General features: G+C 39.6%; 1 long non-coding RNA gene across 3 annotated transcripts in view; it reads left to right on the top strand.

The window, feature by feature from the left end:
- Positions 1-22237, top strand: part of LOC137227743 (uncharacterized) — a 118933-nt gene that overhangs the window by 63267 nt on the left and 33429 nt on the right. For 2 of the 3 annotated variants that reach the window (XR_010944988.1, XR_010944987.1), the window contains 2 exons: positions 8410-10683; positions 11246-14283. This is a non-coding gene — a long non-coding RNA (uncharacterized lncRNA). The remainder of the gene's footprint in view (positions 1-8409; positions 10684-11245; positions 14284-22237) is intronic. The other variant, XR_010944989.1, reaches the window with a different exon arrangement.

Below are 22237 nucleotides of genomic sequence, written 5' to 3' on the forward strand. Positions count from 1 at the left end.
TCTATGAACATAGTAAAAAATTTTGTTTTACACCATTAGGTTTTCAAGTGATTTGATAGGCAATAGATGTTATGGACTGAATTATGTTCCCTCTAAATTTACCCTCAGTACCTCAGAATGTTATTATATTTGGAGATGGGCCTTTTTTTTTTTTTTTTTTTTTTTGCGGTACGCAGGCCTCTCACCGCTGTGGCCTCTCCCGTTGTGGAGCACAGGCTCCGGATGCGCAGGCCCAACGGCCATGGCTCACGGGCCCAGCCGCTCCGTGGCACGTGGGATCCTCCCGGACCGGGGCACGAACCTGTGTCCCCTGCATCGGCAGGCGGACTCCCAACCACTGCGCCACCAGGGAAGCCCATGGAGATGGGCCTTTAAAGATATGATTATGTTTAAATGAGGCCATTAGGGTAGGCCCTAATCCAATCTGACTAGCGTCCTCATAAGAAGAGGAGATTAGGGCATACAGAGAGACCCCAGAGACACTCAGATACAGAGTAAAGACCATGTAACGACACAGTGAGAAGGTGGCCATCTGCAAGCCAAGGAGGCCTCAGGAGAAACCAACACTGCCAACACCCTGTTCTTGCACTGCTAGCCACCAGAACTATGAGAAAATAAATTTTTGTTGTTTAAGCCACTCAGTCTGTGATACTTTGTTATGGAAGCTCTGGAAAACTCAAGAAAAATCTTTCTCGCCCTCATTCCTACCCGATTCTGCCAGGTGAACCTTCAAACTCCTATTTTGTTAAGTAATCTTCATCCTCATTCTTAACTTTTACTTAAAATCCAGGCCTGAATGGCATCCTCTCAGAAATTGGATTTGGGGTTCAGGGAGAACTAGGGAATCTCCCCAGTGTGCATGCAGAAAGATCCAGTCTGCAAAGGCAAGCCAATAAAGCAGACGCCCAGAAATGAGCAGGTAAAAGAGGGGAGATTCTTAAACATTTCATTCTTCTAGTCTAATAGAATTTTCTTGAGGGCCAGCTGTATGCCATATATTCTGAGAAATGGCCTCATGTACCTATTGTGAACCCTCTAACTTGATTAAGTTGGCTCAAGTTGGTTTCCATGATGTGCAACCAAAGAGCCCTGAATAACCCACGTGTCAAGTTGAGTCCACCGGCAGTGGACATTCATGGGGTGGGGGCCTAGACAGAAGAATGTGAGAGGACTCCTGACCCCAGCCCTCACTCCTGGCACACCCAGAAAAAAGCTGGAGAGACCTTTGGTGAGGTCAGGAAGTCTCTACATGAGCAAGTGGGCAAGATGAGTCAAGGAGATTTGAGTTATTACCGGAAACGTGATCTCATTTGTACCCATAACCTTGAGAGGCCTGAGGAAATTTTAGTTCCAGAAAAATACATTGAAAAGAATGACAGAAACCTTTGACAATAGTGCCAGGCAGGCCAAAACCTAGAATGAACTGGATTTTTTTTTTAAGTGCTAAGGAAAAATGTCACTCCAGAAAGAAACACAAGACAAATTGAATCTGCTGGCAGTGTGTTATGAAGTGGTTGGCCAGAATGAAAAAATAAGAATAAAAATAAAACAAAAACAGTGTTTCGGGAAGAAGCTGCATGTGTCAGAAAGAAAGCTCAGCTATGACCCAGCTGCTAGTAGGAAGGGAAAAGGGGGCAGCCCACACTCATTCTTAGCTTGTCACTCCTGACCAAAGCTTGGTCCTACGGCAGGTCCCAAACACGCAATGGAAGGGTTCTCGGATAGGATGAGGAGAAAGAGCAATGCTGAAAACCCGGCCTGGGGAGGAACTAGGGGGCCAGTACACAAACCACAGCTCAGTCCTAGCCTAAGACCCAGAAGCTTCTTATCCCTAAACAATGGCACATGTATCCTGATAGAGAAGCAGACATATCCTGATAGGCACATGAACCCTGATGGAAAGCAGCATATATCCTGATAGCAAAAACACTTATGTAGGGCTTCCCTGGTGGCGCAGTGGTTGAGAGTCCGCCTGCCGATGCAGGGGACACGGGTTCATGCCCCGGTCAGGGAAGATCCCACATGCCGCAGAGCGGCTGGGCCCGTGAGCCATGGCCGCTGAGCCTGCACGTCCGGAGCCTGTGCTCCGCAACGGGAGAGGCCACAACAGTGAGAGGCCCGCATACCGCAAAAAACAAACAAACAAACAAACAAAAAAAACACTTATATAAATTGAAACACTTACGTAAATTATTCTTGAATACTTGCATCCTAGGGGAGGATTATACTTCCCTGTGCCACTGATGTCAGGCCAGTCCATGAGACTCCTTCCAGCCAATGAAGTGTAAGCAAAATGTGTCATTTCTAGACAGTCACTTTTGGACCCAGTGTATGGCTTGTCATTTCTCCTGTTGCTCAACCATGAGACTGGCAACGTTCCAGATAGAGGCTGTTCCCAGGGTAAAAGGCTTATGAACAAAGCTGTAATGACTTGTAATGAATGTGAAGTATAATGAGAAATCTTTGTGTTACCAGCCATTGTGATGTGGGGGAGGAGCACTTGTTACTGCAGCATCTAGCCTCTCCTGACTTACAACCTGCAAGATCAATAGCTTTGGTGATAAGAATAGAGCATTTCTGGTCACCAGGAAGAATCTACAGGCTTCAGGGATTGGCAGTGAAAGAGTATTTTGGGAAAAACCAGGGCAACCATTAAATAAATGTACTAAAGTTTGAAAAATAGAATCAACTAAAAAATATCATACTGAGGACTATACTGATTTGGCAAAAAAAAAAAAAAAATGTGCAGGGAATATTTCAATGTTTGTAGTTTAAGTAAATATTGAAAGAGGTTTTCTTTTTCTCCTGTGTAATTGAAGTGCTAGAGGCCATTCACTTCCAAACAAGCCTTATCTTTATGGAGATCTGCCTTCTTTGACAACAAACTTCTGAAGGTCTCCAGTGTTGATATGGACAGATGACATCTCTTCCCATCAGATAAGATCATGAAAGTAGTCTGTCTTCATGATTCTTTATTCACTGTCTTGAAACTTCTGCAACTTCCCTTGAATTGCAGTTCTTTGAACTCTGGTCTTCAGCTTTTCTGTTGCTTTCTCTTTGATGATTTCTAAGTCTTTGAAGACTTACTAGCAAATATTCTAAGAAATAAGAAGGCTCAGGAACTTCCTTGATTGTGGCTTCCTGTCCAGTGCGTCTAATGCCTCAAGCAATGTTTGAGAGACATCACATAATATGGTGGCATCTACATCAGACTCAGTAACCTTTATGATCTTTTCCTTATGATCACTGGCCCTGTTGAAACATATAGATGCAAGATGGATATGTTACTTTCTTTGGACTTCTTCAATTTGTCCTACTATGTCTTATTTTATGCTTCAGGTGAGCATTTTTTCTCCTTTTAGTGTTCATGACTTCACATAATGAATTTTTCTCTGGTTTAAATATCATACTATCATAAATAGGAATTAAATGGGAATTAAAACAAACCTAAGTAAACCACTGAACCATCCTGCTTAAGAATATAGTCTTCTTGGGCTTCCCTGGTGGCGCAGTGGTTGAGAGTCCACCTGCCGATGCAGGGGACACGGGTTCGTGCCCCGGTCCGGGAAGATCCCACATGCTGTGGAGCGGCTAGGCCCGTGAGCCATGGCCGCTGAGCCTGCGCGTCCGGAGCCTGTGCTCCACAACGGGAGAGGCCACAACAGTGAGAAGCCCGCGTACCGAAAAAAAAAGAAAAAAAAGAATATAGTCTTCTTGGTCACAATAGAATCAAATGGTCTACCCTATACAAATGAATCCTTCCCCATTACTGACCATTCAGTACCAGGAGTGGGTAATTATTAATTTCTTTTGAGCATCACAGTATAGTGTACCTTTGGATTTTGTTTTTAAATCAGAGAGTGTTCATAAATAGAAAAACAATATTAACACCTGATTTTCTTAATTTAAAAATCATAAATTGAGCATTTGTATACCTGCAAATGAAAGTATTATCTAACAATGAAAATACTTATCTGGTGAAGCAGCAATTTCCCTCTCATTGGATAGGATCTTTACAGATAGTGACTGGATGATCAAATGTTAACATTACACTAGTCAAGTAGGATGGTGGAACCATTTACCTTTTGACTAATTCAATATTATATAAAGTTTTATGGCATAAAAGAACCTTTTAAATAGAATGTTTGCTCTACTGTATCAAACAGCCTAATCAAAAGAGAAAACGGGAAGATGCTAGTTCTGCCAAAATTTAAATCAGACAGCACATTTTCTGAATTATTATCAAGTTGTATTACTAAAACCAAATTATTAAAACATTTGTCTGATGAAATCTATTTTTCATACTGATTTCCTCTGAATTTTCCCTGTAAAGTTAAGCTAGTGATATCTCATAAGAATATGCACCGTGGCTAGGTAAGTAAAATTTTCGAGATACCAAGAACACTCTAAATAATTCATGAAGTATCTCATGTCATACTGAGGCATGTCAAATTCAAACTTTTGTGCGTATTAATGATTCACTGTTTACTTATGGTCACTGCATGAAATTTTATTTTCATTTGAAAAAAATGTAAAATTAGTTCAGAGGAGAAACCAAGATGCCAGAAATGGGATGGACATAAAACTTTCCCTTTGATAATTTGTTTCACTATTTTGCATTAAAGGTTTGCAATGAAGTTGCCTGGATAATTAAATTACTTAGGAAATTTTCACCCAAATGAGTGAAGATAGCAGAAGTTTACTGTAAGAGTAAAAAATATTGTTCCTACGTTTTATATTGCTCTGTACTTTTTTCAAACCCAGTTTTCCAGGGCTGAGCTTTCAAGGACAACCAAACTGATTGTTCCTCTCTCCAGATTTGCTTCCTGAAGCTCATCTGCCTGCAACCTATCCCTAGTCAAGTGGCCTCTCATTGTCACATACATACGCAGTATAGCTTCTTATAGCACTATGTATATTTCTCCCTTACCTGCAGTACGTTTCCTCTCCCTTCCACTTATTCACATTTGAGAGGAAGGAACTAACTGTATGGCTCCTCTAATACAATTCTCTCATTTAAAAATTGAGAACCTGTACCCTAGCAGAACCATCTGGAGACTTACCCAATGAAAAAGTGTAAACCACGTCTCCTCTGTGAGGTGTTATTATGCACATAGCATTCATTTATTTTCCTCTCACATGAATTCCCTCAAAAGCAAACCCCTTCCACATCTTTTGCCAGTACTTGGTACTGTCAGCCTTTTTTATTTTAACCTTTCTAGTGTGTAGTGGTATCTCATTATGGTTTTAATTTGCATTTCCCTAGTGATTAATAATATTGAGCATCTTTTCATCTGCTTATTTGCAAGTTGTTATGTCTTCTTTGGTGAAATGTTATTCAAATATTTTGTCCATTTTTTTCTATTGAGTTGTTGTCTTATTATTATTGTTACAAGGTTTTTTAAAAAATATTTATTTATTTATTTGGTTGCACCGGGTCTTAGTTTCAGCTCCCGGGCTCCTTTAGTTGTGGCTTGCCGGCTCCTTAGTTGCAACAAGTTTTTTAATATATATTTTGGGTGCATTTCTTTATCAGTTTTATGTTTTGCAAATTTTCTCCTAGTCTATGGTTTGTCCGTTCATTTTTTTTTTTTTTTTTTTTGCTGTACGCAGGCCTCTCCCTGTTGTGGCCTCTTCCGTTGCGGAGCACAGGCTCCGGACGCGCAGGCTCAGCGGCCATGGCTCACGGGCCCAGCTGCTCCGCGGCATGTGGGATCTTCCCGGACCGGGGCACGAACCCGTGTCCCCTGCATCGGCAGGTGGACTCTCAACCACTGCACCACCAGGGAAGCCCTGTCAGTTCATTTTTTTAAATGTCTTTTGAAAAACAAATTTTTCAGTTTTGATAAACTCCAGTTTGTCAATTTTTTCTTTTATGGAGAATGCTTTTGGTGTCATATCTAAGAAAATTTTGCCTAACCCAAGAGCACAAAGATTATCATATTTGTTTCCTTCTAGATTTATAGTTTTAGTTTTTATATTTAGGTCTATAATTTGTCTTGAGTAAATTTTTTGTATGGTATGAGGAAAAGGGCTAGGTTTATTTTTTTTTTTTGCATTTAGATAATGCAGTTTTCTCAGTGCCATTTGTTAAAAAGATGATCCTTATCCTATTGGATTACCTTGGAAGTTTTATCAAAAATATATTGGCCATATAAATTCCCTGGCAGTGCAGTGGTTAGGACTCGATGCTTTCACTGCCACGAGCACGGGTTCGATCCCTTGTTGGGGAACTAAGATCCTGCAAGCCGTGCGGTGCAGGCAAAAATTAATTAATTAATTAATTTAAAAAAGGAATTCCCTAGCAGTCCAGTGGTTAGGACTCTGCGCTTTCACTGCCCCGGGACTGGGTTCAATCCATGGCCGGAGAACTAAGATCCCACAAGCAGTGAGGTGTGGCAAAAAAATTAAATTAAATTAAAAAATATATATATATATATATGCACCATATGTATAAAGTTTATTTCCAAACTCTATTCTGTTTCACTGATTATGCTTATCCTTATGCTAATACCACGCTGTCTTGAATGCCGAAGCTTTATAGCAAGTCTTAACTCAAATATGTATGTCCTCTGAATTTGTTGTTTTTCAAAGTGGTTTTAGCTGCTGCCCTTTGCATTTCTCTATGACTTTTAGGATCTTCTTGTCAATTTCCACACACACAAAAAAAGCCTACTGGGATTTTAAAAGGATTGCATTGAATTGATAGGTTAACTTGGAGGGAATTACCAACTTAACAATATTAAGTCTTTCCAGTCCATGAATATGAAATGTCTTTATTTGTCTTTGTTAATTTTTCTCAACAATTATTTATAGTTTTCATGATACAAGTCCTGCACTTTTTTGTTAAATATATTCCTAAGTAATCTTTTTGATAGTATCACAAATGAAATTGTTTCCTTAATTTCAGTTTTGGATTGTTCATTGTTAGCTTCTAGAAATAAAATTGATTTTTGTACATTGATCTTGCATACTCTGGACCTTGGTAACCTAGATTATTAGTTCTAATAGGGTTCTTCTTTGGTACATGCCTTAGGATCTTCTATATACAAGATCATATCATCACAAATAAGACAGTTTTATTTATTTTTTTCTAATCTATATACCTCTAGTATCCTTATTCCTTACTGCACTGGCTAGAATCTCCACTACAGTCTTGAATAAAAGTGATGAAAATGGGTATCCCTTTCTTATTCCTGATATTAGGGGTAAAGAATTCAGTCTTTCACCACTAAGTATAGTGTTGTTAGTTTTTCAGAGATGTCCTTTATCAGGTTGAGAAAGTTTGTTGAGAGTTTTTATCATAAATAATTATTGAATTTGGCCAGATACTTTTTATGTATTTATTGAGATGATAATAGAGATGATAATACGATTTCTGTCCATCGCTCTCTATTAATATAGTGCATTACATTAATTGATTTTCAGACATTTAACTAACCTTATATTTCTAGGATAAACTCCACTTGGTCATGATATATAATTGTTTTTATATGGTGCTGAGACCAATTTACTAATATTTTGTTAAGGATTCTTTCATCTATATTCATAAGGAATGTTGGCCTGTAGTTTTCTTTTTATGTGTTTGTATATGTATTGCTTTTTGACTTGAAAACAATATTGTATGTATGCACCTTAAGATATACTCTCTCATGGAGTTTACAGTCCTGTTGGAAAGTCAGAAATAATAAAAGAACATAATTTTTTTTTTTTTTTTTCGGTACACGGGCCTCTCACTGTTGTGGCCTCTCCCGTTGCGGAGCACAGGCTCCGGACGCGCAGGCTCAGCGGCCATGGCTCACGGGCCCAGCCGCTCCGCGGCATGTGGGATCCTCCCGGACCGGGACACGAACCCGTGTCCCCTGCATCAGCAGGCGGACTCTCAACCACTGCGCCACCAGCGAAGCCCCATAATTTTTTTTACATATACAATTATAATTGTGATTGCTCTAAAAGAAAGTAATAATATTATACGATTTATTTTTAAGTAACAGAACCAAGTGGAGACGGGTAGGGGGGCACACTTAAGAGGGTAGTAAGGAAGACCTCTCCGAAGGAGTGACATTCGAGCTGAAACCTAAAGAATGAGGCAGCTGGAAAAGGGAGAGGGGGTGAGGGAGGTTTCAGACAGAGGTGACAACAGGTGCAGAGGCTCCACTCAGGAAAAACTTTGATAAATTAGAGAAACTGAAAAAGGTGTGTTTGAGCCACCTAAGAGAAGAGAAAGACATGAATGACTAATGGATTGTGGGAAAAGAGATGCACGACTGAAAGGTAAAATGCTCTACTTCATATTCAAAAGGTATTGAATTCAGCCTTGAGCAAAATGAAAATGCCAATTAAAGAAGGCAAGGAGTTGCTTGGATGGAAGGATATTTATTTCTAATCCTGTTTTCTGTCCCTTGGTAGGTTCTTAGAGGCTGAGGATGGTGGTACACTCACAAACCTCAAGATCCACCTGGTTGAATATGACTGCAGGGATCTTCAAACATCTTATACACCAAAACCCAAAGAAGAGAAGCCTGCCCACTGCAATTTGCTGGAAGTACTTGTATAAATGGCTCAGTATGGCTTTTATTCTTTGATGCTTATAAGGGTTTTTCTGGCATTCACGGAGTTACATGCCCATTCATCTGTCAAAACTGAAAGAGAAATCTTTCTCAAGAAAGTGTTCAAAGGCACATGTCTAAAAAAATGCAACATAATAAGACAAGTGAAAAATGCTAGGTCCTAAATATTCTAAGCATTCTGGGAAGCATGGGTACATTTTAAAACTGATTGCTGTTCTAATTCTCTGTGTATCATATTCATAGCTTTTAAAAAAATTACTGATTTCTTTGATGAAGAGTTTAGCAAATGCAGAAATTGAATCTTAATTTCAGAATGCTTTGATTGCTTCTAATTGCTTGTTGTTTTTTCACATGTCTGAGTTTAATATCACAGAAAGCTTTTGAATCATTAGCTCTGGAAAAATAACCCTGTCACTTAATCACACAATAAGTGAATTACAGGCATCCAGGCCAGCCAAGGAACCTGACCTGGAAGTTCCTTTCTAAGACTCAACTGGGAGATTCATCTGTCTTCAGCCATGCAAATCATTTCTCATCTTAGTGGAAAATTTCAGGATGGCCTCACAGCTATAAATTTCCAAGCTCATCTGGAAATTCATTGCCCCATCCACAACTGAACATTCTAGGCAATGGAAGAAGCTTTGAGTTATATTCACTCTCTGAAACAAGGGACTCTTGAAGGTCTTGAGATGGGAAGGAAAGAGGCAGGACACAAATGCTACATAATGAAGAAGGGGCGCAGCGGTTGGGATGTGATGAAGACCAGCTGGAACCAGCTGCAAACAATGTGGCTGTGAGAATAGCCCAGGCATTGACCTTTAGCTCATTATACCTTCCTTGTAACACTAAAAATCACTCCCCCTTACACCTGACAGTTCCCAGGAAGACCAAAAAGGCCAGAAAGTTCCCAGTGGCCCAATTCCTGGGAAATCCCCAAAATAGCAAGAATATTCCTCCCACTCATTAGCCTATGAAATTAGCCCATAAAAACCTATGGCCCCATTCCTGGGGCCACTCTCACTTCCTGAGACGTCCACATTCTGCCTATAGAATGTGCATGTCTAAATAAATTTGTTTTCCCTTTACTCTGGCTGGCTCTTGAATTCTTTCCTGCCAAAAACCCTCACTTGGCAATCGGTCCTAAGACTCCTGCAGGTCCCATGACGTGACATTTCCCTCTCCTGCAACAGTCTTATCTTGCCAGCCTCCCCTTCTCCCTCTCCCCGCCTGCCTCGCCACCCCCCGCCCCTGCAGCACTAACAGTATGATGCAGAGGGAGCCTTAAAATGACCTGTACCGCAGGTTGTGGTTAGCCCTTAGCTTAAGAACACAAACTTTGGAATTAGACCTGACTTCAGGACTTCCCACTTTTAGTTGTATGCCCTAGGGAAAGTTATTTACTCTCTCTGAGTCTCCATTTCTTCATCTAAAGAATGGAGGAAATAATCTCAACCTCAAATGGCATAAGAATCAAACAAGATGATATATATAAAGCACATACCCTAGTTCTCGGCACGTGATAAGCGCGCATGAAATGGTAGCTATTAACGTTATTGCCATTGTTGTTTCTATTTTTTTTTTTTTTGAGATTGAAGTATAGTTGATTTACAATGTTGTGTTAGTTTCTGGTATACAGCAAAGTGAGTCAGTTATACATATATGTATATTCTTTTTCAGATTCTTTTCCATTCGAGTTTATTACAGGATATTGAGTATAGTTCCCTGTGCTATACAGTAGGTCCTTGTTGTTTACCTATTTTATCAGTATATATAGTAGTTTGTATCTGCTAATCCCAAACTCCTAATTTATCTCCCCCATCCCTTTTTCCCTTTGGTAACCGTAAGTTTGTTTTCTAGGTCTGTGGGTCTGTTTCTGTTTCGTAGATAAGTTCATTTGTATTATATTTTAGATTCCACATATAAGTGATATCGTATGCTATTTGTCTTTCTCTGTTTGACTTACTTCACTTAGTATGATAATCTCTATTTCTATTTCTATTTCTAAGTTCTGTCTGCCAGTCGTTCTACACACCCAACCATCGGTGGAAATCTTTGAATCTTATCAGTGGACGGGAGTTTTAAAATTTTGTTACTCAACCCACTTAATTTACAGGTAAAGAAACTCATCTATCTATAAAATATCTAAGAGGACACACACTTGTCCAAGTTTGTACTGAATGACAGAGCTGAAGTCTCTTGATTTTCAGGCCAGAGTTCAATTCTGCTCGAAATGCTCAAGTACTTTGGTTACTCTTGAGTATGTGCAGAATTATTCGTCCTGTTTTCATATTTTTATGATCAGTTACAGTTTTAGTTCTAGCTTGCTATCATGTGCGACTTAGGCTAACCAATATACTTATCTGAAAAAATCCAAAAACAGTATTTTTTTGCACCTAAAAATAATTAGAAGGTGAAAAATCTAATTGGAAGAGAAATATTTTGAAAATGGTACAAAAAGAATACAAAATAATTAGAAGAAATATATACACAAAGAAATATTGTAGGAGAATAATGACTTTGTTATAAATGATGATAGTTTTCTTTTTAATATTCTAAAGGACTTTTTCCAGGAAAAATGATGTTTGATGTGAAGTTTAATATATACTCTTCATACATGTATGTTTATATTACTAAAACTTTTTAAAAGTTTTTCTTTTTCTTCCTAAATGTTTCAGCTAAACAAGAGTGAAGGTTTTGGAGAAGGGAGGAAGGGGAGAGAGACCTGGTGCTATTTTTCCCCTGTGACAGAAGGGAGTTTACCAAGAAACAGAAGATGGATGCCACACTGTTGGGTGGTAAGTACCACGGTTCCATGGCCAGAAGGACTTCACTGAAGTCCAAAGCAAAAGAGGGAATTCAGTAAGTGATTCTTGATTATAGCTACAATACTGAGCTGGGAGTTGAGGAGAAGTGTTCTTCTCTTGTGCTAGTTCAGCATCGCCTCAGCTTTGTTCTCTTGGGTCTCCAGCCCGTAGTGTCACCAACTCATCCCTGACCTGGGAGGGTGTAGCCCAGGAAATTTACTGAATACATGAGAACAGTACTAGTACTGCTATGGTTACTTGGCTCAAATTAAATATATAAGATGAAGTAAGGTTCCTTTTATTCTTATTTACATAAGCAAAATGTGCTAACTGCAAATAATTCAAATGATATGAAAAACCAAATCCTCTTTACCCACACTATGTGGTACCTTACTTTTTTTTTTCTTACTTGACCATATGTCTTAAAGCTCTTTTATGAAGTAAATATAAATCTACCTCATTTTTTTCAGTCATCATGTAGTATTCCACAATATAAATGTACCATATTTCATCTAACCCTTCTCTAACCGAGGAAAATTTCTGTCTTTTTCCAATTTTTCTTTATTATAAATAAACCTTCAATGACTAGCCATGTTTATTTTATGAATATCTGTGAATGTTTCAGAGGAACGAGTCTTAGAAATGGAATTAAGAAATCCAAGAAAATGCTTATTTTAAATTTTGATAGCTATTTCTAAGTTGTCATCAAAAGAGATTGTACCAATTTACACTCTTAAAAACTGTGTGTGAAGTTGTTCATTTCCACCTGATAATACTGGTATCAATCTATTGAATTTTTAACAACCTGATTATTTATAAAGTACACCTTGTGGTTTATTTTGCATTTCCTTTATTTTGAGATTAAGCATCTTTTTATATTTTATCAATGTTTTAATTTTTTATGGTTATCTCTTCATTTCTTTTTCCCAGTTTTACATTTTATGTCTTTTAATAATTTTAGGAGCTCTTAATATATTTTGTATATTATACTTTGCTTTACATATTTTACAAAGACTTTCACTAGGACCTTTAGTTTTAGAGTCTTATTTCACACAGAACTTTAAATTTTTTGAAATAAGGTATTTTTATTAATGGCTCCTGGAATTTGCATCTTCCCTAGGAAGGCCTTCATCACCCCCTAAAATTCTAAAAACTGATATGCTGTATTTTACTCAAGTTCCTTTCTGATTTGTTATTTTTTTTAGTTTAGTGTTTATAGAGTTTAATCCACTTGGATTTTGTGTGTATGATGTGATACTGGAATCTAAATTATTTTTTTCAGGATTTCCAACCCTCTCAATATCATTTTTGAACAATCTGTCCTTTTTGCTCTGATTTGAAATGCTCCCTTTTTATATTCTAAATGTCCCTTTGTCCCTGAATTGTTCTTTTTGATTCAATTTGTCCTTGTTTTTATTCTGAACCAATACAACATTCTTTAATTAACATACACTTGGCATATTTTGATAACTAAAAATTCAGGTCCTTCCCTGTTGTTCTTTGTTTCTTTTTCTTTACATTTTTTGGTTGTTCTCGTGCATTTTCTCTTCCACATGAACTCTAAAATCAACTTATCAATTTCAATAAATCTCCCGTTAGGATTTGTATTGGGATTGCATTGAATTTATGGATTAATTAGCAAAGTTGACATCCTTAAAATATTGAATCTTTCCTCCTGAAATATATATATCTTTCCATCTATTCAGGTCTTCTTTTGTATCTTCACTAAAATTTCATAGTTTTCCTCATGTGGATCTCACATTGTTCTTGTTGATTTATTCCTGGGAGATGTTTTTAAAGCTTATGTTGTCACTGGGAACAGGATCTTTAGATTTGGGGTTTCTACAGAGAAAAGCATATGAGAGCAAAAAGAAAGCAGGAGGTGAAAGAAAAGGAGAGAGAAGAAAAAGAGAAAGAGAAACAAAAGGTAAGATGAGATGATACAGGAGGAAGATGGGAGAAAATGTGATTTTTATTGAGTACTTATTATGTGACAAGCCCTGTGGCAGAGGCGTTCACAAGCACCATTTTGTGCACTCTTCCTTGCCAGGTGGCTCGTCCGAGAAAATGAAATTTGAAAAGGTCAGCAAGGGAGCATATAACAGGAAGCAGAAAGAGAACAGGTTTGAAGTGAAATCTGGGAACCGATCCCAGATTCCATTCTCACCAGCTGTGATTTTTGCTCCAGTCACCTAGTTACGTTCCTTGCTTGTAAAACTTGCATAATATCTGTTCAGGTGATTGTGAGGATTAATTAGAATAACTTATCTAAAGTGTCTGGCACATTAGATGCCATTCTCCATAAGTGCCAATTCCCCTCCAGGAACCCATCGCTTCCGGCTCCACCCCACCCCCAAAACGACTTTCCTGCCATGGCAAAGCCAGAGTCTGCTCAGAACAGCATGAAGCCTTCATGTTAATGTGCAATGGGGTATTTATTCTGTGAGATCCTAATACCCAGGAACACATACATTATGTTTTTAAGAAACATTGTAGGAGAAACAGTTGTTAGTAGCCATGATCTGAATCTGAAAAAAAATCACATACTCCAAAAAAAAAAAAGTCAGCCATTTTTACAAAAGGAGGCATTGTTGAAATTTGAATCCTTATTCAAGCCCAAATCCCTAGTGAGAAATATGCTCTCTTTCTATCCGAACAATAGTTCCTTGTCTCGAGACGATGCTGGCTACATAGCCCTGGAAAGCATCGAATCCCCATGGTGATGGCAGCGTTTTCTCCCAGGGACGCTGGAAACACCGTCTGGAAGAACCACCCGACCCAGGGCTGTGGCCATTGAAAGGACCCTCGTTCCCAGTCTAACAGGAAAACACAACTGGTCCTAGTGTCCTAGCTACGATGTCTCGTATTTGCTGCAGGGCTTCCACCCTCCAGAGTTGTCCTTATGAGATGTGCGTATGAAGTCGAAAGAGAGAAATTAAGTAAGTCATACTGAAATGCCCCAAATGAATATTCTTTCTAGGCAGCATGTACGTTTGTTCCCAACATGGTGCTCTTATTCGTCTAGCACATGTTTGAACCGGCCTGCATTTAAATCCTCCCTCTCTGCAGTTGGGAGCTCTTGAGAAAATTAGCTCACCTCTCTGAGCCTCCTTTCTTTCGTCTGAAAAATAGGGTTAATAACAAGAACCTCAAAAGATTGCTATGAGAATTAAATCACACGAATACAAAAGCGTGCTCATAAAAAATCAGAATTATTCTTTCATCATACAGGGAATCGCATTCAGAGCCCATAAATGTCTCCAGTGGTTCTGTGTTTCACTTTTCAAGGGGAAATTTGATTTCTGCGATAGCCAAATGTCGTATGATTCTGGGACTAGTAAATAATATGTACTATTAAGCTGAGCAACTATAATTTTTTACTTTTTTTTAATGGGGTGGTCTCATAAATATTGAGACTCGTTCCATATGCACTGTGAAAATTAACCTCAACCCATTAGATCTATATTCAAATTGTAGCCAGAAGCCAATCACGTCTCAATATCGCCTCTGCTACCACCTGTTTGGGTTAAAGCCATCATCATCCTTCTCTAGGATTATTGCAAATAGCCTCCTTCTAACTGGTTTTCCTACTTCCACTATTGCCCTAAAAATATTTGGAGCAATGGCGATATCATTGGAATAAATGTATCATCTCCCCAGAAGAATACTTTGACCATTGTTATTTAGATATTCACTTATTCAACAAACATTTATGGAGCCTCTACCATATGCCAACATTGTTCCAGGCTCTGGCAATACAGCAATAAACAAAACAGATGCAGATCCCTGCCTCATAGAATGGTTTCATAAAGACTGGCTGAGATCATTGCTGGAGAGAATCTAGAGAAGAAGTTAAAGGACTGAGTTCATGGCAGTCAGTCCAATGGCTAGAAGTCAGGGTGATGAGAAGGACCAGAAATGAGACTGAGAACTGGCCGGGAAGGTGAGAGGAAAACTTGGAGAGTGCGGTGGACTGGCTGTCAAGGGAAACAAGTATTTCAACAAGTTCAGGTGCATTTGCTACAAAGCCACCTTGTCATAAGTTACCACCAGGTATCCCATGTGAAGGAGAAGATACTGGCTCCTATAGAATATACCAGGTTTGGGGGTGGTTCCTCATGGATAAATGATGGCCACAGGAAAAAGATGGTTGCTGTGATTGAAATGTATTATTTTGTTTATATATACATTTGAGCTGATTTTACTTTTGCAACCAAAAAATACTGCATTGACACAATTTAATCATTGGCATAACACTAGGATCTTTTCTTTCATCTTCAAATGTTCTGTCTAGCTGACTCTTGTCCTTGAAGCAAATTGTCCAATTTTGAGAGGTAGAACTATAAATCTAAGTAGTTGTATGTGTGGACAGACTGCCGGGAATTTGTATGAGTAAATTTCATAGATGTTTCAGGAGGTACAGACTGTTTTTCTTGCCCCCTCCCTTATTTTCTGACACTGAGTCTTGGAAGTTTCTGGCTTTTCATTGGAAAAAAAAAAGAATTGTGGAAACAAACACTTCAAATTATTCATTCATCAAGCTTCGCACAATCTGGTCTTTAATCTTTCACTTTTTCTAAGCGCATCGGGTTGGGAGCAGCCATATGGTTGTAATGCTGGGAGGGCTGGGGAAGACTAGATGTGAGACCAGGGCAGAATTGGGGGTTGTTGACAAAGAACAGGGAGAAGAGGATCTGGATTTCTTTCAGAAGCCGGAAACTTTGGAGGGCAGTCTGCGATCGGGGATGAGGGATGGATGCTGCAATTGGTCAGCTTGGGTCTGACTAGCTAAGTAGAGGACATGAGGAACACATGGCCAGAGCCCTGTGCTACTCATCCCGGTGAGATACAACTGTGGGCAAGTCAGCGCCCTGAAATTCTTACTACAGGAAACTGTCACCTGCCTCTCTGTGAGAATTACAATTGCAGGCAATTCATAAAACACCAAGGGACTTCCCTGGTGGTGCAGTGGTTAAGAAGCCACCTGCCGGGGCAGGGGACACGGGTTCATACCTGGTCTGGGAAGATCCCACATGCCGCTGGGCAACAAAGCCTGGGCACCACAACTACTGAGCCTGCTCTCTAGAGCCCGCGAGCACCAACTCCTGAGCCCCCGTGCTACAACTACTGAAGCCTGCATGCCTAGAGCCCGTGCTGCGCAACAAGAGAAGCCACTGCAATGAGAAGCACACTTACCACAACGAAGAGTAGCCCCTGCTCGTCGAATCTAGAGAAAGCCTGTGTGTAGCAAAGAAGACCCAACACAGCCAAAAAAATATAACAGTACATTTAAAAAGAAAAAGAAAACACCGAGCAGAACCATTTGCTACATCTCTTATCAAGGTATATCAGATGGCAAGTCACCCTTACTCAGTGACCTAGTTATAGAATATCCATTTCACAGAAATTTACATTGCTTCCTTTTGTGAGTTACAACTTCCAGGAACTCATCTTTAAACCCCAAATAGTATATGAAAACGTACACCGCAGACTGTATATTGCTTTTCAATGTAAGGAAAAATACTACATGTAACAGCATGGTATTCCCCAAGAAAACTGGGTAAAGAAGACAATGCCCAGCTCTGTGGGTGACATAATGGTAGGAAATAAACTTTACTCCGGAAGAGGTGAATGATACACATAGCATGTTGCTGTTTGTTACTTCTTTAAAGGACGGGGGCTGTAGGTGCCGGTACTCAGCATTCATCCCTGTAGAAGTTGCCCAAACAGATTGCATGGAGCTATATTCTGCTTCTCTACAGGGAGAAAGCAATTGTTTATTATTTAGGTTTACTTCTCAAATGGGTTATTGAAATACTTAGGACTAAGTATGTAACCCGTCCATGTCTTATTCATTCAACAAATATTTCTATTATATTTCAGGGGCTAATCTATGTGTTTGGGATGTGTTAGTAAACAAAACAGGCAAAACCTTCTGCCTTCTTGGAGCTTACATTCTAGTGAGGGGAGAAAAAATAACAAAACATAATAAATAGTTAAATTATATAATATGTTGGAAAGTCATCAAATGCTAGGGAAAAGTAGAACATGGTAAGAGGTTTGGGCTTACAGGAGGAGGGACAGATTGCAGGTTTTAATAGAGGAGACAAGGTCAGTCTCATTAAGAGTGTGACACTTGAGGAAAGATTTGCAGGTGAACTGGTTAGGTAAGCAGATTTCTGGGGGAAGAATGTTTCAGGCAGATGGATGAGCCAGGGCAAAAGTCTTAGGGCAGAAGCAAGCCAGGGACGTGCAAGGAATAACATGGAGACCAGCATGGCTGGTGTGGAGTCATGAAGAGAGAGTCAAACAGGAGATGAGGTCAGAGGTAGACCCAGAGGCAACCCTGCTGGTAGAGGGCCTCATTGGCCACTTTAAGGACTGCGGCATTTAGTCTGGGTGAAATGGGAAACTCTCGGAGGAGTTTAGGCAGAGAAACTATACCATCTGTGTTACATTTTAGAAAGATCACTCTGGTTTCTGTGTTAGGAATAGTCTCAAATGGCACATTTTGGAACAAGAGGACCAAGGAGGAGACTCTAGTGATAATCCAGGTGAGAGATGATGTTGACTCAAACCAGGGTGGTGGCCATGGGAGTGCAGGGAAGTGGTGTGAGTGTGTGGAGTCGGGAGTGAGACCAAGGTTTTGGGTGTGAGCAGTTGGGAGGATGGAGTTTCATCAACTGAAAGGGCGAAAGCCTCTGATGGATAGGTTTGTGGGAGAAGATGAGAACATCACTTTTAGGCATGTTACATTTGAGATGTCGGTGAGGCATCAAGTGGACATGCCAAGTAGGGAGTTGCATATATGAGTCTACAGTTCAGGAGAGAGGTTGGTCACAAGATGGAAATTTGGGAGTTGTCACTGGGATGCACCAAAACGAATAGGTCTTGGGGAATACGGGGGAATAAAATGAAGACTGAAGGGGAAGAACCAGTGACGTGGGAAGCAAATGAGAAAACCTATGGCATCCTGGAAGCCAAGTGAAGAAATTATACTGAGGATGAGGGCATGATCAACCACGCCACTGGATTTACAGGTGAATTTCCTCTGTAAAATGCAGGTAATAAGAGCGCCTGCCTCACAGGCTTAAATGAGATAATTTATGTGAATGGCCAATCAGTATGCCTGATGCCAGTAAAGGCTCAAAAATACTACCTATTATTTTTATTCCTAGCACCTCTGAAAAAGCACTTATCATTATAAAGCTGTACATTGTTCAAGCTATCCCCTAGGGGGCGCGCAAGGCCTTCCCTTTGTCCCCATTAGTGTTGTTCCCACAAAGGAGACCTCAAACTTAGGTGTAGAGCAAAATGGACTTCTAATGGCAACTGAGCCGTTTGTAGTTAAGGTGGAAAAATCCAATGCAGTGGGTGTCAGAGTTCAATGTGGGTAAGAATTACCTGAGGGGCTTATGAAGATAGAAATCCACAGCCAACCCAGCCACTAGAGAGTCTAATTAGGTAAATTGGGAGGGGATCTGGGAACCTGCATCTTCCCCGCCCCAGCTGATTCCAATGTATGTCCCCCCACACTGCTGCAGCGTGGGAGAAATGAAAGAGTAGAATAACTGACTTGTAGCGAATATTCACGTCCTCTCTTCTTGGGACCTTGGAATGACTTTTGCTTCTCTTTTTTCCTGTCTCTCCCGTACAGCCAATGAGGTAAGCCAACCCTCCTCTAGCCTGGGAGGACCTCAAGGGACCAGGGTGGTTCTACAGAAAGCATGCTGGGGTGGGCAGCTTGGGCTAGCTTTTAGTGTGTCCACATCAGAGGACACAATGTAGTCCCTCCTGGTCCTTATCTGGCCCCCCAGATTTTGGGGAGACCTGTCCAGTGTTTTAATAAAATTTAAATTTATTTCCAACATTTAAAACTCAGGAGATTTCACATTCAAACCTAGGTTTCCTGTTTCTCCAGGACAATAAGAAGATTGGAAACCTGGTTCCCCATTCCCACCTGACAAACTGGCTTCGCTTAGGCTCTGGGCTCTGTAAATTGCCACCATCCCCTTCATTCCTTACTGTTTCCCTCCCCTCCAAATCAAGGCCAAGTGTCAATTGCCATTCATCATCATATTTATTCTTATATTTTCCTCAAAGATGAAGGAAAAATGTTTCTTTGGAAAACAAAGATATAACAAGGAAGCCTAGTGTTTTGAGAATAAATTTTCTCACACTGGCCCCTTTCTCTCATTTATATTACTTGCCTGGCTTCTCTAGGCATTTAAGCTTGCTATCTCCTATCTAGCTCTTAATCCAGAGGTGAAAAAGTTGTTCTTCTATTAAAAATGATCTGGAATATTATTCAGTATAAAAGGAGTGAACTACTAACACACACAATAAAATGAACGAATTTCAAAAATTGGACCAAGCAAAAGAAATCAGATATAAAAGCATGATAATGTATAATCCCATTTATATGAAATTCTAGAAAAGGCAAGACTATAGTCACATAAAACAGAGCTGTGGTTTCCTGGAACAGAGATTGGCTGCAAAAGGCATGTTTTGGCATGATAGAGATGATTTGTTATCTCAATTAGACTGGTGCTTATATATGGCAATATTCATTTGTTAAAACTCATCAAGTTGTAAATCTTAAATGCATGCATTTTATTGCATGCAAATTTTATCTACTGAGGTTGATTTTTTAAAGTTACGTAATAAAGTTGCCAGAGAAAAGAGAGAAAATCAAGTGGGTCCTTGACTAGGGTTTTTTTTTTTTTCCCATCACTGCCTACTGTAGTAGATGGCAGGACAGGATTCAGGGCTTTAAGATTCAGAAGGATCATGACCAATATTTAAATCTTCTAGACATACAAATAACATTTGGCACAGGGCAGCAGATCTAGACAAGCTGGTAGAGAAGATGCAGATGCGGGCACAAGTTCCCGGGGGACTTTAAACTGCGTGAAGAGCTCAGTCTGGGCCTCCTTCCACGTGAAGAGAACCGGCCCTGCCCTAGGAGAGGACCTAGTGAGCTGGACGAGGCAAATGTAGGGGCTTTTGTTCTTTCCATTTCCTTCCCTCCTTCTCCCCTCCCCTCTTGCTATCCCTTCTTCTTCACTAGACTCACTCAGGAACCTCAACCTACAAAAGCATTTTTCGTATCTGTTGAGTGACATTCCATGTAGAGAGAGTGGAATCCGGTCATTCTCCTGGCAAACCTGGCCATTCTCCAGGGACAGAGCAGGCTCACCTCAAAATACACAGGACACTGGTATGTAGGCTATTGGTTTGATTGTGTCTCAAGTTGCTGTCAGACACCCTGTTTTCTTTCCTCTTTCTTGTGTTCTTTAGTCAAGGTTACAGGAAAAGCATTGTAGGATATGCAAGACAGTGAATTTTTATGGTTGGATTGGCCTACTTAAAACCTGACAGAGCCCTCGGTAGAGTGGGAACTGAAGTACAGTTACATGGGGAGAGAACCAGACGCTGCGGGTACCCCACCCATATTCTTTTGCTCTTACCACTTCCTCATCCGTTGGCACATTTCAGCTGCAGCGCCTGTATTTCTTTGCCTGAGGCTTTCCAAAGTGGCTGCTTTTCGAGCAGCATAAGCTGAGATTCCAGCCAGGTGCCCCTCATCCCCATCAGCATGGAATGGCCGGGTTTCTTTTTTTTTTTTTTTTTAAGTTATTCTGTTAAGTGTAGTGTTCCCTTCATGGTTTTAATTTGCATTTCCCTAATGACTGACAATGTTGGGCATTTCATGTGCTTATTAGCTACCTAAGTATCTTTTTTAGTGAAGTCTCTGTTCAAAAATTTGCTCCTTAAAAAAAAAAAAAAGTCCATTTTCTTCTTGTTGAATTTTGATAGCTCTTCATATATTCCATATACAAGTTTTTGGTCAGATATATGATTTGCAAGTATTTGCTTCCAGTCTGTGGCTTGTCTTTTCATGCTTTTAGTAGTGTCTTTCACATAGCAAAAGTTTTGCATGCTGATGAAATCCAATTTATCTTTTTTTTTCTTTTATCTCTTGTGCTTCAGGTGTCATACCTGAGAACGAATTTGCCTAACCCAAAGTCACAAACTAGAATCAACACCCAAATGGCTGCGAGTCATCTGGGGTTAACCTTTGTATAAGGTGTGAGAAATGAATCAAGATTCATTTATTTCCATAATGATGCTTCTTCCAGGCATTTTTAAATAATACCTTTAACATAAAGTCCTTTTTGACCATTACTTCACTTTTCCTCTCTTTACTCCCCAAATGTAGTCAATATCAAGGTCCAGTTTTTACACATTTGTTGCAAATATATCTCTATAAAACTAAGTGATATATTTATTTTAACGTGTTTTGAAATCTGTCTATCTTGATACATGTTGATCTAGTTTATTCTTTTTGACTGCCATGTAATATTACATCATATTAGTAAACCACCTTTTACTTATCCATCTCTTTATTAGTGGACAGTAAGTTGGAATCCGTTTTTTCACTAGTACAAACACTGTTACAATCACCATCCTTGCATATGCTCCTCATTCCCATGTATGACTTTCTTTAGGATATATGACAGAAATTCAACAACTAGGTACTAGAATGTGATTTTTTACTAAAATGGCTGAGCTGATGGACAGTCCCACAGCTTACCATGTCATAAGACTCTGAAATTATTGCAGTCTGATAGGTGTGCACTGGTTTCTTTTTTAGCAATTTGCACTCACTTGATTACTCCTGAGATCAAGCATTCTTTTAAATGTTTATTGGTCACTTCTGAATTGGCCTCTTCTGTATGCTTTTCACATAGGTTTTTAATTTTGATAAGGGTATTTGTCAATGTTTTCTATGTAGAACTTATTATATCTTGTTTAAGAGATTGTTTTCTACTCTGAGCTTATAAAGTTTTAAAAATATTT

Source organism: Pseudorca crassidens, chromosome 7 (genome assembly GCF_039906515.1).
Source record: "Pseudorca crassidens isolate mPseCra1 chromosome 7, mPseCra1.hap1, whole genome shotgun sequence".
NCBI classification, from domain to species: domain Eukaryota; kingdom Metazoa; phylum Chordata; class Mammalia; order Artiodactyla; family Delphinidae; genus Pseudorca; species Pseudorca crassidens.